The sequence below is a fragment of the Thamnophis sirtalis genome, unplaced genomic scaffold (genome assembly GCF_051295495.1).
Source record: "Thamnophis sirtalis isolate CommonGarterSnake01/CBP01778 unplaced genomic scaffold, rThaSir2_p1.2 scaffold_1, whole genome shotgun sequence".
NCBI classification, from domain to species: Eukaryota; Metazoa; Chordata; class Lepidosauria; order Squamata; family Natricidae; genus Thamnophis; species Thamnophis sirtalis.
In genome coordinates this window covers 63,480,534-63,502,812 of record NW_028261381.1, presented here as the reverse complement: position 1 = coordinate 63,502,812, position 22,279 = coordinate 63,480,534, and the positions used below count along the sequence as shown (strand labels likewise).

The 22,279-nt window shown below is 38.3% G+C and overlaps 1 protein-coding gene across 8 annotated transcripts in view; it reads left to right on the top strand.

Annotated features, from left to right (window-relative positions):
- Window positions 1–22,279, top strand: part of SPTB (spectrin beta, erythrocytic) — a 138,647-nt gene that overhangs the window by 19,973 nt on the left and 96,395 nt on the right. For 3 of the 8 annotated variants that reach the window (XM_087713615.1, XM_087713648.1, XM_087713645.1), the window contains exon 1: window positions 849–867. The exons of the other annotated variants lie outside the window; for them this stretch is intronic. The gene's annotated coding sequence lies outside the window, so the exon portion shown is untranslated. Of the gene's footprint in view, window positions 1–848; window positions 868–22,279 lie in introns of those variants that run through there. 8 annotated transcript variants of the gene reach the window in all.

Below are 22,279 nucleotides of genomic sequence, written 5' to 3'. Positions count from 1 at the left end.
TAATTTTGTTTGGTTTAATTAGTATTCTTTTTAATTGGTCTTTCTTCCAAGTAAATTGTACAGAATTTCTACCTTGGCTTATATATACATACAGTGTATCCTTTTATCTCATGAATATGCTTGCTTATGGACCAACTGTGTAATTGATTTAATTTGTATATGAAGACTGCATTTGTCTCTGGTAGTTGCAGTAATATCATTATATCTTTATTTTAAAAAAGTTAACAGAACCGAGCGCAAAAAGGGAAAGTTAATAAGAATGTTTACAAAAAATAGAGGAGCATTATTAATTGTGCTAGTAGGGTATTTGGCAGAATTCTACTTGAAAATTTATGGAAAATAAAATGAACAATATCTGGAAAATGCAGCTTGGCTTTATGGTGAGTAGGGGATGTGTAGATTTAAACTACTTTTCAGCAAAAATATTGTACAGAATAAGGAAGATAACTTCGACAGAAATACTTTATTTGGCCAAGTATGATTAGACTCACAAGTTATTTGTCTCAGTGTAACATGCAAGAGTCATTACATAGGCAAAAAGGCTATGCAAGAAATGTATGTCCAAGCAAAAATGACTGCATATAGCAATTCTTGCAATTTTGTCATGTGGAATTAAGGATTGGGTATGTTAACAGAAGCATAAAAAAAACTGATTCAGTGGGGATGATTACTGAAAAATTAAGTATGTATCAGTTGTGGGTTGCTAACCGGTTTACTGCCGGTTCGCTTGTGCTTGCATGCACATTTGCGCACACTCACAATACTTCTGCACATGCACAGAAGCGTCTGGGCAAATGGGCAGAGCCTCCCACCACCACCACTACCAGTTCGGCCAAACGGGGGCAAACCGGCAGCAACCCATCTCTGGTATGTATGATAAAATAAGAGATAAGACAAAGAATGAATGATTGCAGAATGAATATGGATTGAATAGAAGATTGATCAGTATGAAAGAAGTACATTGAAGTTTGGCCATGACTGCATTAAGAAACAAATGTATGAAGGAAATTTGGATTGAAATGAAAAGGAAGACTGAGGAAGGCATGGTTGGATGGGATTGAGGTCCTCAAGAAAAGCAGAAAAGTTAAGGATCAAAGTATATGAATTAGTATTGAAATGAATTAGGGTATAGTTAAAAAAAACAATTCTTTGCAAAAAAAATAGGGAAATATGAATGGGGATGGTGTAAACTAGATTTAGATTAGATTTCCTTTTCTTCCACATTCAATTTCTTTTACTACTAGCAAAAACTCAGAGTTGTTTGTATTGTTTGTCCCAGAAGGAAAAGGATGCCAGGTTTGTATTTGTGTTTAATTCAGTTTCCTTTTCTTAGAAAATGAATATGTGGCTATACAAATATGCTAAATAAATCCTTTCATGTGTACCAAAAATTGTAGAAATTGTAATATCAATGAGTAATTATAACACTTTGATTCCAAATTGAGAGAATCTAGAGAAAGAATTATACTGGTTGCCAATTATACTGGAATACAATTATAATTATCAATATAATGGTAAATTGGATTAGCTATGATCAGTGCAAAACATGCTTGTATTTATTTAAATTTTCTATTTTAGTGAGTCAATGTTATGACCTCTATTAATAAAGCAATTGAATCTAGGACTCTCAGTCAAATTATTAGGAAGACTGATCTCACGTACAATGATTTAATATATCATTCCCCAGTAATAGGCAAGGAGGAGAATGATTTTTTTTCCTGGGATTTGATTCTTGTTGTGAATCTGGGATTGCTTCATCTGGATGGCTCTTTTAAAGCTACTCTTATTTTTTAAATGTGGAAAAGATAAGTTCTTTTTACATGACCATATCAAAAGGTATTTTTAAATAATATAATTTCTGAACAACTTATTTGATCATTTTGAAAAATAAACCATTAACTTGCAATCTAAATGTTAATAACTTACACACCTATAGCCTTCATAATTATAGCATTGTCTTGAATGGGTTTCATGCATTTTATAATTACTACTGTATTTCTTTAGACATTTTCCAAGGTGAATTATCTGAGGCCTCCCACGATCAACCATCTGGCATAGTTAAAAACAAGAAAGATCAAGCTTGTTTTTATATTTAATTGTCTTTCCCTCTGGACCTCTGTGGGGATTTACAACTGAATATTGGAGAAACATAAACTATACTTATTTAGTGAGAACTTTTCTGACGAGAGATTTTTCTAATAAAATGAGAAATAGAAATTATAGCTTTGTTTTTAACCTGAAAAGTAGAGGAGGGACTATGCCACAGACTTCAATTACAGCTCTGTACAAATTTAATCTCCCCGTTTTTGTCGAGGGCCATACTAAAGATCACTGAGTCTTTCATGATCCTTGCTTAACCACCTCAGACCCTATTGAGAACTCTGGTTACTGATCTGTTCTCATGGAACAGATTTATATTTGCAGATTGTTTGCTTCATTAAATCTGTTCCCATGTTTTTATATCTTACTTGGATTGTAAAACCTAAAGAATGTTCACCGTAGCATATTCACTTGAATCTGGGATTGCTTGTTTCTTTCTAGATAGTTCTTATAAAGCTGCTATTATTTTTTTAAATGTTTAAAAGATGCTTTCTCTTTGAAGAATCACAAATGCTCCATTATTTATCTTTCTCATTGGCGATTTAAAAACACAGCTGCCTTGTAATAGGAAAGTTATATGTGTAGTTTCCAAGAAAAAGAATTCCTAGATTACAAATGGTTTGATGCCAAGTAACACAATACAAAACAGCATTTTGGTGAAAGTCTACTTTCCAAGAATTTATGAATTTTAGACACAACAAGCTGTTGTCCTGTTGCTGTCATTAACTTGCGGATTGTGCCAGTTATGATATAAAAGTTACGCTAATCTTAATGAACAGTCATAGCAAAATCCACATGGATGCACAATAACCATAAGTTATCCAGCATCTTCATCTTCTGTGATGTGTCTCCTAAAGATCTTCCTATCTTGGAATTGTCAAAAACAGTGAGAATATTTATAGAATAAGGTAGACTTCAGAATAAGGTAGACTTCAGTGAGAATATTTATAGAATAAGGTAGAAGTAACCCATTTAGTTTCTTAATTCCAAAGGTGCATGTTGGAGAGGTCTCCCCAAAGAGGGATAAGAAGAGGGAGAGTTAAGAGTACATTGTTTTTCAAGGCCCCCTCTGAATGGAGCACCTTGCCTGTGGAGAACCTGATGAATTCCTAAGTTTTCAAGAGAGGAGCAGTTGACAGAACACTTCAGTTAAAGCTTTTGACTGTTGTTGAAGAATAGTGTGGCCTCTGTAACACCTAAGTTTGAGAACTGTTTTATTATGTTTGAATTTATATAATTTTTATTTAGGTAGTTTGTATATATTACTATCAGCCATATAGAAGTTCTTTAAATAAATAATATTTAAATCCAGACATAAATAGGCAGGATCCCCATGAGCATTCTTCATATCTAACTATATGTAGGTGAATAAACATCTTTGGAATAACATTGCATTAATTAATATTTTAAACCACAATCCAGGATATGAAAGAAAGAGAAACCAATATATAAACCTAAACCTAAACCTAAACCTCTTAAAGATCTAAAAATGAGGAAAGAAAAATATGGTAGATTTGCTGAATTAATCAACTGATAGAACCTGGCTATTAGAATCTCTGTACATAAAATTAAGAATCTCTGTACATGTGGTGGCTCAGTGACTAAGACACTGAGTTTGTCGATCAGAAAGGTCAGCGGTTCAAATCCCTAGTGCCGCATAATGGAGTGAGCTCCCATTACTTGTCCCAGCTTCTGCCAACCTACCAGTTCAAAAGCATGTAAAAATGCAAGTAGAAAAATAGGAACCACCTTTGGTGGGAAGGTAACAGCGTTCCATGCGCCTTTGGCGTTTAGTCATGCCGGCTATATGACCACGGAGACGTCTTCAGACAGCGCTGGCTCTTCGGTTTTGAAACGGAGCTGAGCACCACCCCGTAGTGTTGAGAACAACTAGCACATATATGCGAGGAAAACTTTTACCTTTACACAAAATTAAATTTAATAGTATATTTTGGAACATAAAAGGGGGAGAGAATGGATAAGATGGGTGGACAGGTACAAGTTGCAGTCCCTGTCCTTGAAAAAGAGACAATTTACTTCACATATAGGCCAGCCTGCAAATATGTCAATATTATCATAATTGATTTATATTTAATATTAAGTAATATTTAATATTCAAACTTTATGTTCATCAAGAAAATCTAATGAATTGAAAGATCTGCACTGATTAAACATTCCTGCGTCTTTTGTTGTTGGGTGTTTGCATTTTGTCTGTGCTATATAATATATTTCCTTTTGCTATGTGGTAAACATAAAAAAGTGGGGGCCTACAGTGGCCTAGTGGTTAAGGCTCTGGGTTTGTCAACTGGAAGTTTGGCAGTTCGAGATCCAAGTACCACGTGGTGGGTGAGCTCCTGTTCTTGCGCCAGCTGCTGCCAACCTAGCAGTTTGAAAGCATGCAAATGCAAATAGATAAATAGGTATGACTTCGGTGGGAACAGCGTTCCATGCCTTGACATGTAGCCATGCCAGCCACAAGAGCACAGAAGTGCTTTGGACAATGCTAGCTCCCTCAGCTAGGAATGGAGATGAGCATCACCCCTAGAGTCAGTCATGACAGGACTGGGAAAACCTTTACCTTTTTACCTTTAAACTTATGAACACTTCATGAATTGGTATAATAAATTTTTAGATATGTTCTGTCTCACATAACAAACTGATTTCCACACAGTGTTTGTTAAATATTATTTGAAATGTAATGATAATAACAATGCCAAAACATTTTCAAAGACACTTCTTAACCAAATTGTATTGTTTTGAAAAATATTTAAGAGACAAATCAGGTAGGTAAGATTCCATTAAGCATCCCAAATAGCATAGGTGATTTTTAATTTGTAATTAGCAAGTACAGAGGCCTCAATCTGTATAAGAATCACCATTCTGGCCTTTTGCAAATGCTGGTCTGTTTATACTTGCCTTATATATTGTTGTTCCGGGCAATCTATTAGTAACTGAGCAGATAATGAAAAACCAGGCCTGTTGAATATATGCAGAAGGGTTAGAAATGGGCAACCTGCCAAAACTCTGGCATAGCTCTAGAAATTACTAGACAATGTTCTGTGCATTCTTAGAATCAGTATGTTTGGAAGAAAATACACAAATGATTTCTCTAAAGAATTGGAAGTGAAGATAAACAATCTGGCTGTTTAAAAATGCACATAATTTATCAATCTACTTATCTTTAAATTGCACCCTTTTATGTACGGTATCTGAGAAAAATGGACAAGAACTTCTAAAATATTACGTCAGGGTCCTTGCCTTCACTCTGTTTCATGTGGAGCTGAAGGACATGATTAGGCTGGGACCAGAGGTGGGTTACTACCGGTACGCCCCGGTACGGGTGTAATCAGTGACGTGCGGTGAAGTTTATGGCTGGTGAGGCAGTCCTCTCTCCCGGCACCCCACTGATTACAGTGCTTTCTTTCGCCCGCAGCAGAGCTCAGGCGGGCGAAAGGAAGCGCTTTAGTCAGTGGGATGCCGGGGGAGAGGAGAGAATGCCTGAGCATTCTCTCCTCTCTCCCAACACCCCACTGATTAAAGCGCTTTCTTTCGCCCACAGCAGAGCTTTCAAGAGGCAAAAGCTGCCCTGACGCCCCGGCGCTATGTCCGACATAAAAAGCCCAAAAGCCCTGCCGCTGTGTCCGACATAAAAAGTGCCAACCCGCGCTCCAGCAGAGGTGGGTAAAACACACAGACACACAGACACAAATTACTTACAATAATACAATTACTTACAAATTACATTAATTTTGAATTCCTTCCCCTCCCCCCAACCCACATACCTTTTCCAGCTGTTTCACAGAGGATTTCAACTCTGCTGTTCTCTGCTATGATGAAAATGTAAAAATATAAAAGGAAAAAGGCAAGAGCTGCTGAGGTCAGGCTGGATTAGCTGCTGCCAGAGTCCCCAATGGATGACTCTGCTTAACTGTTTAAAAAAGTCTCTAAAAAAACATCCTCTACAGGAGGAGGCAAGAGAACCACGTGCCTCATCTACATAAGGAATTTTTCAGCTTTTAACCCTTGCTTAACTCTGCTCAAGTGATCATAAAGATAGACTAAATGCGGTATGTGGTTCCCCTGCCTCCTCCTGTAGAGGGCACTTTTTTAGAGGCTTTTTTAAACAATTAAGCACTAAGCAGAGTCATCCACTGTGACTCTGGCAGCAACTACCTCAGCCTTTTTCCTTTTACATTTTTTTTTCTTTTCATGATGACAGTGGTGAGACCCTGCCTCCCCTGACTGCACCTCACTGGGTGTAATGGTGCCTGCCAGGAGCACTGGGTACCATTCCGGTACGGTGCTCCGGAGGGCCCACCCATCGTCCTTACCTGTATTTGAACTCTTTGGGGGTTCCGCACATTGAACGTAGGTCACCTGTGCGACGCTCCGCTGAGCAGCTGGAGCATCGCGGAGGCGTCATAGAGCATCACAGGAGATAAAGACGCATGCGCATGCTGCATGCATTCATGTGGAGGACGCTGGGCCCCGTTGCACCGTACCAGTTGCACTGGGATCCAGAACCCACCACTGGCTGGGATATTGTATACCTGCTAACCTGTCAGTAAGAGTTACAAGATTAAATTTATGAATACAGCACAGGGTTTTGAACATCTGTGGTTTATTTGAATTTCATTTCTCCGGATTAGAACTGCTTAAAAAACAAAGGAAAAATTTAACTCACTCACTCATTTACTCACGTCCTGTTTTTCTGTTTTTTTTTTAAAAAACAACTGTACTTGGATTTTGAATGCAGTGTAATCATTTTAACTCTTGTGATAACGTTATCCACTAACATGTACACAGACATGATAGCGGTACTTTCTAATATGCAGCATCTGCAAGAAAGCAAGCAAGCTCAGAGAGCACCAAAGACTCCTCATTTCAGCCCTGAGCTACAAATATTCTCCTTTATTGTTACAGTATAATATAACACTTACTTTTATACCTTTATATTATAGCATATTAATTAACAGAAGTAAAAGTATATACACAACAGGATTTAAAATGTAAATTAATTTCATCCTTTATGATCATAATGAAAAAGAAAGGAAAAGAGGCTTAAGAAATAATGTTAAAAACAGAACAATTCCAAAATTTACCACATTGCTTTAAAAGTCTTTTTCTTATCTCTTTTATTAAAAAAAGTAATTCAAATACTGACAAACAACACTAATGAACCATTAGTGCATATAAGATGCAAATCTCTTCTTACACTATTCTTTTATAATTCTTTTGGCTAGCCCCCATGTCGAAAAAATCCACAAATCTCAATATCTTGATAGATTACATTAGGGATAATGCCAGGAAAAAAATACATGTGCATCTTTAACATATAATGTTTGTTTCAAGTTACATTAACATTGTTTTGGAGATTGTCACTTTCATAGAATTATTAGTTCAAAATGTGGCAATCTTCAAAACAAAGTTGATTGCAACCAGGAGAAAATTTAGGAGCTAAATAAATCATATCAATTCAAAATATAAAACTTTGGGAAAGTAAAACAAAATCCATATGAGAAAGTTCTAACGAACCACATCACACTTTCTCAGTATTCAGATAAATTATAACTGCCAGGTGCTATCTATTTTGACTTAGTTCAAAAACATAATTAAAAATGTAATCTTGTCAGAAATTTAACAGTCCTTATAAATCAGTCTAAGCTGACAGAACAGAACTGGAAGAACAAGGTGAAATTTGCAGCTCAAAATAAGTTTAAAATCTCAGCATCTAAATTTGTTAAGGAAATAATCTATAAATAGACCACATACCATTTGTATCCTGTTATATAGTATATAATTACCTAATGCAATAATAAGAATTATGTTCTGGAAGCATAAAACTTATTACGTTAACACTTCACAAAGATCTAAATTGATCAGGTGAATGAGTCTCATAAACAGTTAAGTCTTTACTGTCTCTATTGAGCATCTAAGTCTAGCCCTTTTTTAAAAATTGAGTATATATCGATATTTATCTTCAGACACTGTTTTAGTAGTGCAAGATAGAGGGACTAAGTTACAGAGGCAATGAGGGCACTGTTAGGAGTTATGCAAGAAAGGTTAGAGATAAATTATCCTGGAGAAAATCTATCTATATAATTGCTAAAAGGTGAAAATGACTTAACGGCACATAATCAGTCACGTCCAAATACAGGGAGCATATGATATATCTATGCCCACTTTAATACAGTAGAAAAGAAAATCTGCCATTAACTGTTTCATTTGCTCATTAAAATCTTTATATTTAAGAACCATTTAAAAGAAGTTCTATAATCCTATTTTCTACAGAACAGTGAAAAGGACTGTCAGTTCTAGAAGTATCAACAGAGTAAGTGCAGTATCTCTCTCTCAAAAGGAAAAAGGGTGATGAGATCTGAGACTTACTGTTGTGAGAGATAGAAGCTGTTTCATCATGCATGAAGTAGAAACTGAGGCTTACTTAACTGATCCATTTCTGCTTGCCTATCTGGAAATGATAGAAAAGGTCAAAGATTAAAAAGAATAATAAGTGATTATAATATACTATGTAAGGAAAAGGAGCTGGAAGCTTAAGTAAGGGTTTCATCTTTTCCATTTATGATCAAGTGACAAGAAGGGAAAGCAAGATTCTAGAAGTAAAGAATTATTTGAGAGTGGCTGTTAAAAAAGATCTGGATTCTTAGATCACATGGCCCGAATCTCTAGTATAAGGAATTTTTAGGCAAAGATGGGCAGGGAAAACAATGAGATTCAACATCTTAACAGCCTTAATAAACCAGTTATAAATTTGCCCAGACTTTTTGCAATCTTTCAGTCGAAAAGTTCTGTTCTCAGACATAACCTGTCTGGTATTTATAGTGTTCACAGTTTAATGCCTTCATATCCTGCCTCATTCCAAGGATAATGGCTATCATCTTCCTTGTAAATTTGTAATGGAGGAAGATGGTGGCATATTATTATGTGCATCCAGACAAATAAAACTGTCTCCAATTCAAAAAACAAAAAAGCAATTTCCTGTATAAAACAGTTATTTATTTTCTTAGTTACTTACTTAGCTTATATGAACCATGAATTGATTCTGAGTGGTTACCATTCCTACCATTTATAAACAGAGATAAAATAACAAAAATAACTAATAATGAACAGTGCAAATGATAAAATATTCCTATGCTAAGGGATCATAACTTTATGTAAAAGTATATTCTTTAAACAAGGGGAAAACCCCTCATATTGTTTTCTTTTCAAAGGTCTATTGAAATAGGTTATAATTACTTTCCTAATAATGTTAAGGTAACTAGAGGAATTCTTTTCCAAAGGGGCCCCTACATTTGCTTAAATGGTTTTACTTGTCTGACAGAATGGAATTTATAACATTTTCATCAGATAACTGCTAATAACATTGCCAATTTTGCTTTTTTTTGTAGGCTTCATTCCTTTTCTTTGAACAGGAAATCCCTATTCAGAGTCATTTCTTAAAATACTTTTGTAACCCTATTTCCAAAATAGTTTTTTGTAGAGACAGAATGTGATTCTGAACTTATGAATCTCCTTTAAGTTGTTAATGAATTGTCTAAATCAGTACAGATACGGTAGTTCTCACTTAACAACTGCCTTGTGCAGTGACCATTGGAAGTTGCAATGTTGGTAATCAATTTCATAGGGCAAGGGTCACGTAAACAAGTACAGGTAGTTTTTGACTTATAGCCATTCATTTAGCAACTATTCAAAGTTAACAACAGCATTGAAAAAAGTGACTTACAACCAGTCCTCACACTTACAACTATTGTAGCCTCCCCAATAGTAACATGATCAAAATTTGGGCATGTGTTAACCAACATGTATTTACAACAGTTACAGTGTCCTGGGGTCATGTGATCACCATTTGTGACCTTCCCAGCTGGTTTCCAATAAGCAGTCAGTGGAGTAAAGCCAGATTCATTTAATGGCTATGTGATTCACTTAACAACAGTGGTGATTCGCTTAACAACCATTGCAAAAAGGTCATAAAGTCAGGCATAACTCACTCAACAACTGCCTTATTTGACAATGGAAAATGTAGTCCTAATTATATGTCAAGGACTACCTGTATATCATAATATTTCTTGTCCATTCTTAAGATTTTTAAACTGAAAAATTAAAATATCAGGACAAAGAGTTGCTGAGTTACCTACCTAAATAAGGGAATCAAAGTTGAGGTGAATCTAAATTGATTTGTCCCTCAAGAATGGTAAACGCTTATGGCCAACCACAAGCATTCAAGACTTTGGACAATAAAGACCCTTGGTTAAACTTGGCTCTGAGTTGAAGTCCTAGCTGTCAAACTGAACTGAAGCACTGAAACAGGTTTCCTAAACAATTTTGTAAAATCTGTACAAAGCCTGATAAAACATTCTCTTTGCAAGTATTTTAAAATACTTTAGGCACTAATCTTTTTTCTGTTCAACTTGTTTGTCTGTCTTCATTAAGAGATTATAAAACAACTCAGAGTTTTATATTGGATATCTTAGAATTATGTATTTTATGGCTAACTGAAGGACAATAAATATGCAAACTGATTTTAAACGAGCAAGCTCATGCTGGTAACATTTAATACTTCCTGTTTGCATTTAAAATACATTGATAAAAGAGATCTCAGATGTTAACATTCTAACATGATTGTGTTGATAGTTGTCTGAGATTAGAAGAGTTTAACTTCCAAGAATGTATGCCAACTGTTTAAAATAACATCTGCAGAATTCAATGCTTCAGGGATGTTGAACTAATGCAAATTTTGCTGAACATCTTTCAAAACAAAAGCAATGCTCAAAAGTGCATTGATGACTTGTGTTTTCCTGATGTTACTGGCAAGGTAACCACAACGTACTTGATACCCATTCAAAATTTAAATGAAATATCTACCAGTACCTTGAATTATTAGTAAATGTGTGCAGAATTGTGACCAAGAAAAAAAAGCAAACTTTTATATTCTATGCCTATTTTTCTGGGAGGCAGTTTGTCTCCCTACCATACATGTGCATTTGCAAATAACTCTGAATTTTGGGCCTGGTTCAGTCAAGCAGAGATTTATTTGAAAGTGCTGGCAGAGCTGCAGTTTAAATATTATATTAACATTTGTTTAGTATATAAAAAGTTATTGATACATTAACATGTAACTGCAAGGTTATATACTGTAGCTAGAATTAGCTTGTATATATGGTATCGGGATTTTTAAAACATTATTTGCAATGTGTTACTTCTTGTTTTCTCATTCATCAGGAGATAAATTAAAGTTATTTCACTGTAGTTTTGTTCTCAGTTTCTTATTCTCTGTGCCAAGGGTCATTGAATTCTGGACTGAATACATTTTATATAAAAATTGTTTTCAATTGTTTTCATAAACCCTGTTTTCTTTCAAGATATTTATGAAACAGATATATTGCCTCCACTCTATTACTGTAGTAGAAGCAGTGAAGTTGATAGATGTGAGTCAAGAGATGTGTGTAAAGTGGAGGAGCCTATTAGCCAGGAGGGCAAATAGTATCACAGAAGACAGTGAATATAAGCATTCTTTCCCCCTTACTTACAATACAATAGCAGAGTTGGAAGGGACCTTGGAGGTCTTCTAGTCCAACCCCCTGCCTAAGCAGGAAACCCTATACCAGTGTTTTTCAATCACTGTGCCGCGGCACACTAGTGTGCCGTGACATAGTGTAAGGTGTGCCGTGGGAAAAACACCCTGCCTATAGTCAATATAGGCACAGAGTTAAATTTTTTTAACATTTTCTAATGGTGGTGTGCCTCGTGATTTTTTTCATGAAAAAAGTGTGCCTTTGCACAAAAAAGGTTGAAAAACACTGCCCTATACTGTTTCAGACAAATGGCTATCTAACATCTTCTTAAAGGCTTCAAGTGTTGGGGCATTCACAACTTCTGGAGGCAAGCTGTTCCACTGATTAATTGTTCTAACTGTCAGGAAACTTCTCAGTTCTAAGTTGCTTCTCTCCTTGATTAGTTTCCACCCATTGCTTCTTGTTCTCACACTCAGGTGCCTTGGAGAATAGTTTGACTCCCTCTTCTTTGTGGCAACCCCTGAGATATTGGAACACTGCTATCATGTCTCCCCTAGTTCTTCTTTTCATTAATCTAGACATACCTGGTTCCTGCAACTTGAATGATCTGCCTGCCTTATCAATTATTTCCATTATTTTGGCACAGTTGCATATTGCCAATTTGTAAAAAAATTAATTGTGTGCATTGAAATTGTGCCACAGAGACAAAACAAGGCACCATAATGTCTTTTTTCTGATAGCAGAGATTGGTAGTGAACTTGTTTGCTTAGTAAGAAAGATGGTCTTGAACTTTCCTTTAACAGAAATAATGAAATGGTCACTAGGATAACAATTATCAAACTTAATGGAATCTACAAATAAAAAGCAAAGAGGCACTACTGATTTTCCTATTCTGTATTGTAAAATAAATAATCTTAAATGGAACAAATTCAGACATTGGACTAAGATGCCCCAAAGGTGCTTTTTCCAAAGCACCTGGAAAATGCACCTTTGGGACCTGGATGATTGAGAATCTCCATAGATTTTGGACCAAGCTAGTGGTCACTGGGCTTCCTCACTTTTTTCAACAAAACTAAATAATTTACATGTTTTGCTTTTTACAATCCTTTGACATTTATCCTCAATTTTCAGTTAAATGGGGTGGGGTAGCAATCATGATGTTTCTGCAAAACTTCCTTCATCTCACTATAACTGGCTATTTCTTTTTAATTGTTTGTCATAGCATAGGAATAAGATTGGAATCTTAGTGTAATGGACGATAGAAAGTTACTACTAAATCATGTGGTTTGTTAGGTGATTTAGGCAAGTTACATTCTGCCGTTTGAACTACCGTGCTGAATTGTTATCAGGGTACTATGAAAGGCATTACAGTTATTCAAGATTCTGCATGCTAAAAGGTGTTATGGAAACTGATAGTGACTCCCAGTTGCTGCCCATGTTCTACAGATATATGCCGGGGGTTCAAGAGAAAACCCGATCCTCTTAGAGCTGTTTTGAAATGACAGCTGTTTGTAGATAGTTTTAGCACACACTTGCTATCTATATCTTTGAAATGAATTGCATTGGCATGCACGTTTTCCCCACCCTCTCTATCATGCCAGCTTGTGGAAGGAGGGAGGGAGAGACCAAAGAGAAAGAGGCAGTTACCATTCATTGTTACTGCTTTAATGCAAGCATATAATTATGGAATTGCCTGCATGAAGATTATCATAAAATCTTATCTACTTGGGGCCAAGGAAATTTGCGGTAGGCACCTTTTATGGATAATGTTTGTATGTGTATGTGTGCTTGCATGCGTGCTTAGAAATATAGTTGGATAACAATACAGTAGCAGTTTTGAATACTAAAATACCACTCCTATTCAGTGAAAGTATTGGCATCAGACTTACAACTACTTTTGAAATGCTTTACTTGAGGCAGCATTTTTACTTTCAGCATAGTATCTGTATTTAAGGTTCTATCCTACTGAAAGAAAGAGTTCAATTAACCTGATGGGAGTGCATTTCTGTCTCACACACATATCTGGTCAAAAGACTATTCTTTTTGAAACAAGTTATAAGACTATTGCTGTTTAATTTGTCTCTAGCCCTGCAATGTTGTCAGAGAAGTCTGCAAACTGAAAACTGGTCGAACTGAATGAAGTATGGCTGGAATCTATCATAGGATTGTCTGTTTATATCTGTCCTTATTATAGGGTATTCAGTTCACAGTGGGAACAACAAATGCATTTCATGGTACTGTAGCACACATTCCATTAGAAAGATGGGCTTATAGCCATAAAAGCACATGGCATATGCACTCTCAAGAAATTAATAGATATCCAAAAGAAATATATTTTCCTTTTCATGGAAAGCTCCTCCCACCACAATGTGACTATCTGCTTTTATTTTATGCAGTGGGAAGTGAGAATTTAATAAGTAGCTATATGTTTATCATTTAGTGATCAACTAATTATTCCAATGAAGGATAAAAATAGAAGAAATAATATCTAAGCATGATAGAGGAGAGGTGTGTGTGTGTGTGTGTGTGTATGCATGCATTTATGTGCTAACTATTAAAAGGTAGGAAACCTGAAGCTCTCCAAATGAAGAACCAACACTTTTAGCAGCCAAGTTAGTACAGGTAGTCCTCAACTTACAACAATTCATTTAGCGACCATTTGAAGTTACAGCAACATTAAAAAGGGGAGTTATGACCATTTTTTCCACTTAGGACCATTGCAGCTTGCCCATGGTCATATGATCAAAATTCAGGTGCTTGGCAACTATTTCATATTTATGCAATGTTCAGGATCATGTAGTCACTTTTGCAACTTTCTGACAAGCAATGTCAATGGGGAAGCCAGACTCACTTAACAACCATGTTACTAACTGAACCAGTGAATCACTTAACAACCATAGTGAGAAAGATTGTGAAATGGGGCAAAAAAATCACAACTCTCTTGCTTAGCAACAGAAATTTTGTGCTCAATTGTGGTCGTAAGTTGAGGACCATCTATAGAGTATGTCATTTTGTTTTTTATAATCAGCAGAATGGAAAACTAATTCTTCCACTGTCAAATGTGTTTCTAGGTAGAGACGTAAGTGATGCAGGGGGAAAAAGCATTTTGTCCTGAATACAGAAGTTCATCCTTCTTAAGGAAACAATTTTGGAAAAATGTGGTTTAACGAATCCCAAATGGGGCAAATCCATGTGGGTTGTGTAGTACTTCAATACTGTGCACATTGCAATGAATCAGCTAGTCAAGAAGCACTATCAATGCTTGCACATGGAAGTAGGTAGGTGGGTGGGGTTAGAGGAAAAGCCAAACCAGACACAACCCCCCCTGATAATTCAACTGCTAAATTGCAAAGGACTACGCCTTTCTTGGGTGTGGTTCAGTTCAGCAAGGGCATCTTCATCAAAGGATAAGAAAATCTCTCTCTCCCCACTTTCCCCCCCACAATTGAAAGTACTTGAAAACAGGAATCAATTATCACATCCAATTTGCCTCCTTTCATCTTTATTTCAAAAATTTTGCTGGGTTAGAATGGAGATAGAGATTATCTCTTAAGTTATGGAGCTTTCTTTAAAAACTGTCTTCAGTCTAAAAGTTTTTGTTCATATACTTAATATTTTAAGATTCCTAAAGGGGCCTACATTTTAGGCCTCCTAAATGTGTCTACGTACAAAAACAGAATTACAATATATGCTTGAAACCAGGCATGAAATCTCTTTGGATGAAACAGTCACATTTTAGTCACTATGGATCCTCATGGATCAATGTGTATGACCATAAATATATGTGTTTATATTTGTTCATAAGCAAATATTAATTTATATGGCTACTGAATGCACCAGACTGTTCTAATCATGTATCTCCTGGATGTTAACTTCAGCTTCTTAGTTACCAAGATTTTTAGTCGTCTTCAAGGTCAACTCATTTAAAAATGGCCAGATTGGGAAAGCCTTGTTAGGCTAATCTTTTGTTTCTTTCTCTCTAGAGTATTTTCAGATATACAGCCTACTCATGTACAGATCAATATCCATGCCCCCATATAATACTCAAGATATTTTTTGTGTCTTTAACAAATGCTAGATATTCATGGAATTGAACCATCCTACTCTTGTGTCTATTAAAAACCCAGTTCTAACATTGCTTAAATAATTTTTACGATATAAAAATGAAAAGGAGTTACATCCTTGAAAAGTAAAAGTAAAGTATGAACAGAAAAAAATACGGAAACAACTCCCCTGTCTTAAACTTTGAGGAAAGTCAGTTTAATCATGTAATTATATGTCAGCGTTCCAAATATCATGCAGAATTAAATCAGAGTCCAAGGCAGAGCCATCCTTAAAGTTCCAATTTAATAAGACAGACATGTTGGCACAAACTGTGAAATCCCGAATTTGAAAGCTTCCTGGGTTACTACCCAGTTTAAAGTTCAATATCTTATCCCCACACCCACAAGTTCATCACATGGTCCAATCGTCTTCTGCCACGCTGGCATTTCCACCCATCTAGTTCTAGACAGGTGCAGAGGTGCAGAGACAAAGAATGACCTTGGGCTTCTAGAAAGGAATGACAACAACACATTCTACAATTCTACTCCTTACTATTCCCCCTCCCAATTACTACACTAATGAAACAGCATAGGAAAATAATAGAGTGTGTGGCAGGCCAAATATCCTAAAAGGAATATAACTGCAGGCCTGACAGGTGGTCTCTCCTCAGAAGAAAAACATTTCCTGAAAAGAGAATAACATAAAAGTTAACATTAAAAAATTAATCAACCCCCACCCCCCAGGGGGACCCTTTGGCTTATCGGGAAACTTCTCATGGAATTGTTTTACTAACTTCTCCATTTTTAGATTCCAGCTTTTCACCCAAGTAACCCTTCCAATGCACTAAATACTGTAAGCGATCCCTATTCAGCCTGGAGTCTATGATTTTTTCCACCTCAGATTGTGTTTCCCCTTCTATCACTACAGGAGAAGAGGAAACTTGGGTGGATAGTCTTATGATGGACCCAATTACTGGCTTCAACAAGCTACAATGAAATTCTGGGTCAATTTTCCCCAGACTTCTGGGTAGATTGAGTTGAACTATAACTGGGTTAACTATCTTCATTATTGGGAATGGAACTAGAAATTTTGGACCAAATTTCTGGCTAGGCATTCTTAATCTCGTGTATTTGGTAAGATACAAAAACTTTGTCCCCCACACGAAAGGGGTTTTGGAGTGAGCGGTGTTTATCAGCTTGCTTCTTGTAGGTTCCTGCTGCATCTGCTAGAGCCTTCTTTGTATTTTCCCATCCTTTCTTTAGTGTGTCCATCCATTCATTCAGAGACATGAAGGAGGGAGGTTCTCTAGGCAACTCAGGCATGGCAACAAATTCCATGCCACTGGTAATCTGGAAAGCTGTTAATCCTTTGCTGCTGTGCACCGTGTTGTTGTACGCACTTCAGTGAAGGGTAGCAAATCCAACTAGTTGTCTTGCTGATAGTCCACATAACACCAGATGTATTGTTCCACCACCACATTGGCCCTATCTGCTGCGCAGTTCATGCTGGGATGAACCTCTGAGCTTAGTTCTTGTGTGGACCCAATGGACCTCAGAACCTCTCTCCAAAACTTGGCTGTGAACTTGACTCCACAGTCTGAAATGATCCTCTTGGGCACTCCATGCAGGCGATAAATGTGTTTCACAAAAATTTTCGCTAATTTCTTTGAGGATGGCAACCCTGAGCAAGCGATGAAGTGCGCCTGCTTGGAAACCAAATCAATAACTGTCCAGATTACTCTGTTCCCACTGCTGCCTGGGAGTTCCACAATGAAGTCCATTGCGTCCTTTTCCCATGGTCGGTTAGGACTGGCCACTCGTTGTAGTAGTCCAGGGGACTTCTCTGGCAGTGGTTTCATTGTTGCACAAGTAGCACAGCTTTTTACATAATTTTCCACCTCTGATTTCATCTTTGACCACCAAAATTGATCCCTGGCGAGGTGGAGCATTTTTAGGAATCCAAAGTGGCCTCCTAGTTCCGCCTCCTGGCTTCGCTGTAGAACTTCCAGCCTCAACTTCGCGGGGACGTACAGTTTTGACCCCTTCCAGGATAATCAATTTTCCATCGTTAGGATATCCTGGTTATTGTTGAGCTACTGGTCTGTTCGGAGCGCCAATTTCATAGTTGTCATCAGCTTATCTTGGCTTCGGTTAGTGACTTGGGCTGCCTTTTGATGGGAGGAAGAAATGATGGGGTGAACAACTTCTCCCTTCTTACTGTCGTCCTGCGGTTTTCTCGATAAAACATCCCCCAACAAAGTTTTTGGTACTTGTTGGACCCCTGGGTTTTTTGTCTCTGCTGCAGGTTCTGGGCTCTTGGGTTCAATCGTCCCTGGGTGGCCCTTTTCCTCCACCGGTGGTAGCGGCACAAATGCAATCATCAATTTCCTATTGCCGTCTTCCCACTTTATCGTAGGCTTCCACTCGTCAAACCATGCAAGCCCCAAGGTAATATTTTCTGGCATCTCTGGAGCCACAATGAATCTGAGAAGCTCATAGTGGTGGCCCACTTGTAACTCTACCAGTTCAGTTATTAGCTTGGGTGGGGCCCCTCCAATTAGAGTTCCATCTACCTGCTCAACCCAAATGGGACAGGCTAGAGGTCTTATGCGTATACCCAGTTGCTTTACAATCGACATGCTGATAAAGCATCGAGTGCAACTGGTGTCCACAACTGCTTCAACTTCCCCTTCCACTCCTGTCTTGGGTACTTGTAGGTTGGCTTGGAAGTGAAGGGGCGGATAGGTGGAGTTGGAGTGGAGTTTGGAGTTGGAGTTGGAGTTTATTCAATTTGTAGGCCGCCCCATTCCCCAAAGGGACTCAGGGCGGCTGAACAAAAGCCAAGGGAGGGAAAATTACAAAAGTAAGAGAAAACAATCAGACAATACAAACAATTTAAAAGCACAACAGACACAGCAAATTCGAGTGGGGGGGGGAACTCAACCCCAGGCTTGCTGGGACAGCCAGGTCTTCACGGCCATCCGGAAGGCCCGACGGGTGGAGAGGGTCTGAATCTCCACGGGGAGCTCGTTCCAAAGGGCTGGAGCAGCCACAGAGAATGCCCTCCTCCGAGTAGTCGCCAGCCGACATTGGCCTGCAGATGGGATACAGAGGAGGCCTAATCTGTGGGATCGAATGGGTCTGTGGGAGGTAATCGGCAGAAGGCGGTCTCTCAAGTACCCAGGTCCAATACCATGTAGGGCTTTATAAGTAATAACTAGCACCCTGAAGCGTACTCACCATTGGGTCATCTTCAGCATTTTCCTCTTCCGAGGCCTCCCCATTGGTAGGACTCTTCGTCACCTTAGGTTGGGGATCCTCTTCCAGAGGTTGTTGGCCCTTTTCCTCCTCCGAGGTCTCCCCCTTGGTAGGACTTTTCATCACTTTAGGTTGGGGATCCTCTTCCAGAGCTTGTTGGCCCAGATGACTCCTTTCTGGTGGCATCTGGGGCCTTCTCTTTACCGCCGTGGTGGTTGGTGTGCACATTTGTGGCATTGGGGCTGGAGCCCAGCACTCTGACACTCTGTGGCCAAGTTGACAGCAACGGTGGCATTTTATTGGCCCCCATGAGGGAAGGAACTTAGTTACATCTCTAAACTTAGGAACCGTCTCATCACATTGTTCCGCTATCCATCCTGCAGCTTTCCCCTCATTCATCCTTTCTTCCATTGTCAAAACTCTTCTCTGTAGGAAGAGTAGTAAGAACCTGTTGGGGCATTGCAGGTGACACTGGAGGGGGGGGGTGTCAATCCCTCGGTTGGCCACTGCCCAGTTCTCTGCCATGGTGCCATCTGCTGAGGGAGGGCAGGTGCCCACTGGCATCCCTTCCATCCATGACCTGGGGTTAAGACCCATCCCGGGGTTGCCTGATTCACAGGTTGCAGTTCAACCAATGATGGCTGGCTAGTGGGGGGTTATATGCCAAGGCCCCCTCTGCTGGCTTGGAGGATTTTCCCATGTTGATGGCCAAGCAGGTGCCCATTGGCATCTATTCCATCCATGACCTGGGCAGAAAGCCCAATTTGGTGGTGCTTGATTCACAAGCTGCAGCCTAATTTTCGGTGGCTGGCTAGTGAGAGATGTTGGCCAAAACCCTTCCTGCTGGTTGGTTTGAATTCCCCATTTTAACTGGGAATCTGTCTTCAACTCAGTTGCAGGGTAATGGGTCATTTCATTTATTGCTGTTTGGAAGGAGTCAAAATCTCCACTCCAGGTTTTTTCCCCCGAGCCTTGGCTGTGGAAGGAGGGGGGAGAATCACTCACATTTAGCTGCTCAAGTTGATCTGGGACTTTCATTCTCCAGCCGTGCGGTGAATTAGTTTTCCCAGTCCCCTCCGGCTGCATCTTCCCAGACGCTATTTATCTGAAAATTTCCTCTCCCACAAATTCCTTTGCTTCTTGGGAGAGATGTAGAGAAGCGTCTCATCTCAGCTTCTTATCTCAAAAAGCTTTCTCTTAATTGTTCGCTGATATTTTATGTTGACCCGGTCAGTGAGCATTGGGAGATCAGCACCCCTCGCCAGCCCCCTGCAGGGGGGTTGCTGGTGATTTATTTTAAAAGGAGATTTGGGATAATGTTAGCGTTCCAAATATCATGCAGAATTAAATCAGAGTCCAAGGCAGAGCTATCCTTAAAGTTCCAATTTAATAAGATAGACATGTTGGCATGAACTGTGGAATCCCGAATCTGAAAGCTTTCTGGGTTACCACCCAGTTTAAAGTTCAATATCTTATCCCCACACCCACAAGTTCATCACATGGTCCAATCTTCCTCTGCCACGCTGGCATTTCCATCCATTTGGTTCCGGTCAGGTGCAGAGGTGCAGAGACAAAGAATGACCTTGGGCTTCTAGAAAGGAATGACAACAACACATTCTACAATTCTACTCCTTACTATTCCCCCTCCCAATTACTACACTAATGAAACAGCATAGGAAAATAATACAGAGTGCGGCAGGCCAAATATCCTAAAAGGAATATAACTGCAGGCCTGGCAATTTGTGCTTCTTATCTTGTGCTGTAGCAGAAAAACAACTGTATATTGCAGGTTTGTATTCAGAAACCCTTTAAGATACATTGTTTCATTTCTATATTCAAATAGAGAATTAAGAATAACCATTTATTCAGGTTTAAGAGTATAAGAGTGATGGAGCATGATTTGTGCTCCCTTCCTTCATTGATCTTTATGTGAGTTCCTTTACTGTAATCCTAGCTAACACAATCATACATTGCAGGGCTGCAAGGAATGTTATGTAGCCCAACATTTCAGGTTGTGGTATCTGCCAAAAGCTTATATAGCCCCTTCCTTACCTAATGTTCCTACCTCGGCATCAGTGTAACTGATATCCTAAGCATAATTTCTACCAGATACTAAGACATAACTGAGGAAATTGGATGAGATAGTACAGGTACCTGTTTTATCTACATTCCATCCTAGCTCACTTCCTGCTTAGAGCAGCAGTAACTCTGTGACGGGAAAGCAATTCCAATACACAAAAATATCCATAGATGACAGGAATGTTAGAGCTAGGGTAGTATTATTAGAACAGTGCTTGGCATGGTCTTTAGAGCAAACTATGCTTTCTAGAAAGCATCATGCACAGACCAAACATACAGAAGAGGAGAAAGATATAGGGAATAAATATGGGGGGAGGGGGGAGGAATTGAGATGGAAGGAAAATAATATAATTAGGAAAGATATGTGCAGTTGGATGATAAATATATCTACTATGATTAAAATAAGATGATATAATATCATCAGCAATACATTTCTGAGTAGAATTATGCCATTTGGTGAAATAAATTTGTATTGTTTAAGACACATAGAAAACAGAGAGAAGTGGAAGACAGAACTGAAGTAGACAGAAAAACTGCCTATGTAATTGCTGGTCGATAGAGATAATGTTGCAAAAATGTCATGCCTTTCTAGACAATTTTTATGTATCACTTATTATTTCTGGGCTGTTTTCTAACATGGGAGGTAATAGAGAAGGTAAACGACTGTTTAATTTATCATCTAGGGAAATAAAAGAAATATTTCCTTTCCTTTCCCATTATAAGGTATCCCAGGACACTAAAATAATTATTTTTCTAATACATGTAATTGGCATAGGAAGTCAGGGACTTGGGTTAAGTAGCTAAGATACTTTATTGCAGACACAAACAACCTTAGTTATGGCAAAGGTTAAGAGTGGGTTCAATATAATTGTACTCCCCCAGGTTTAAATCCTGTGGGGTTTTTTTTTTCTCCCAGTCTCATGATGGATGATTAGTTGCACCTGGTCTGTGTTTACAAAATACTCCTCTGGTCCAAGGCTGCTTTCCAAGGCCAGCCCTAATACCAGCTCTATTCCAAAGCTATAATGCTTGAAACAATATGGTGTGTCTGGGTTAAAATAACCTTATGACATTAGTACCCATACCCCTTGATTCTTCCACATCTATTTGCATATTTACAACTCCAATGCTATGAGCTTAGTTGGAGGCGCTTAGCTTTTTTCAAGTGGTTTTTAACAATCAAGCAGTATCACATCAGATTGATTGACACGATTCTGAATAAAAGTCATAATAATTACACTTGAAGCAGCAATAATATTTTTATAGAAT